Here is a 1,824-nt window from a genome sequence, read left to right as displayed (position 1 = left end):
TTTAAGCCGTCCCAAAGTCAATGCTTGTAAGACTAATGTAATTGTCGTTTATATGCAAGGTAAATTAAACTATGTTTAACATTGATTAAATATGATAAATTATCGGTTATCTTTACACGTCTACATCTTGTATTTAGGTTATTAATAATCGAATTGTAATTAGATTCAGACATCAATGTAAACCATTCTTCTAAACTTAATGTGATAATTTTCTTTGAAAGTTTACATTCTAATAACAAAATAATTGAAATTTGCTTATTTATTAATAATCCAACTGTAATACTTTTCTTGCTGAAAGCACGGATGTCAAAAGTAGACTTACAGACAATTATCGGTGGACTCATAATGAAATTATTTTGTTAACTTTTTTTCAATAGTTAAAATAATTTTTTACACTATAAACAAAATTATAAAGTGGAATATAACTGTTAGAAGTCATACATTGAACTGAATGTTTTTTCCTTTGCAGTCATATTATATACTAAAAAAAAAAAAATCTTTGATAAAAAAAAAAAAATGCAAAAAATGTGAACGTACAGAAAGCCGATGAGTGCATACATAGAGAGGGAAATTTTATATACTTACTAACCTGTTACCTGAAAAACATTTTTAAATTAATATATACGCACTAACCCGCTAGACCATACGTCCACGAGATATTAAATCGAATATTAACACATTTAAGATAAAACATTCAATATTTTTAGATTCTGAGTGGAACGATGAATGTATTGATTTTACAATGTGTGTTTTTTTTTTTATTTTTTTTATTTTTTTTTAAATTTTTTTTTGTGTCTGTCATCACCTTTTAGGACAGTAAAACTGCTTCGATTTTCTTCAACAGTAACTTTTATGATTGGAAAGTGAATCTAGTTGGTACTTTGGGGGGTCAAAAGTAAAAATTTCCCAGTAGTTTTCAAAAGCGACGTGAAAAACAAAAGAAAAATTAAGGAAAAACTGGAATTTTTACGCAAAATCGATTTTTAACAAAATCGATTTTGGTTTTTGGTGTAACTCTAAAACAAATGACCGTAGATATATGAAATGTTCACAGGTTGTTTATATTTGCATTTTCTATACACGGTAAAATTTTGAAAATATTTTGATTTATTTTGAGCTCTTTACGGACATTTTCATTTTCCATTTTTTTTTAGTTTTTTTTCTAAAAATATCAATAAAATTTTATTTGTTGGATAAAAAAGCTTGAAAATTTAATAGAAGGCTCCTAGTATATTGTTTCAAAGGCAGATGAAAAATATTAAAAATCGTTAGTCACAGTTTTTTTTTATAAGCATTTTAAGTTCAAAAAATGACAAAATATGGAAAAATCACGAACATTTGCAAATTATTTCGAGTGAGAAATTCATAAAAATTTTTCTTTTTAAATCTAAGATATGAAAATGTAATACAAGATTCCTTATAAGATTATCTACCTTTATCAAACAAAAAATATCTATAAGAAAGTCAAATTAAATTTTAATGATCGTTTGAAATTCAAATTTTTACAACATTGGATATTCACTCGATTTCTCATGTAGCGATTTCCTTATATTGTTGTAATTCAAAAACAAATAACTGCAGATACATGAAAATTTTACTGAATGTTTATATTAGCATTTCATATACACCATACAATTTTGAAAATATTTTGACTCTTTTTGAGCTGTTTACGGACATTTTCAGTTTTAAATTTTTTTAGGTTTTTTTTTCTATAATATCAATAACGTTTTATCTGTTGGGCCAAAAAGTGTATAATTTAATACAAAGCTCCTGATATATTGTTACAATATCAGTTTGAAAAAATATTAAAAAATACATAGGCAC

This window comes from Acyrthosiphon pisum, unplaced genomic scaffold (genome assembly GCF_005508785.2).
Source record: "Acyrthosiphon pisum isolate AL4f unplaced genomic scaffold, pea_aphid_22Mar2018_4r6ur Scaffold_21547;HRSCAF=24217, whole genome shotgun sequence".
NCBI lineage: Eukaryota > Metazoa > Arthropoda > Insecta > Hemiptera > Aphididae > Acyrthosiphon > Acyrthosiphon pisum.
This window is presented reverse-complemented; position numbering follows the sequence as displayed.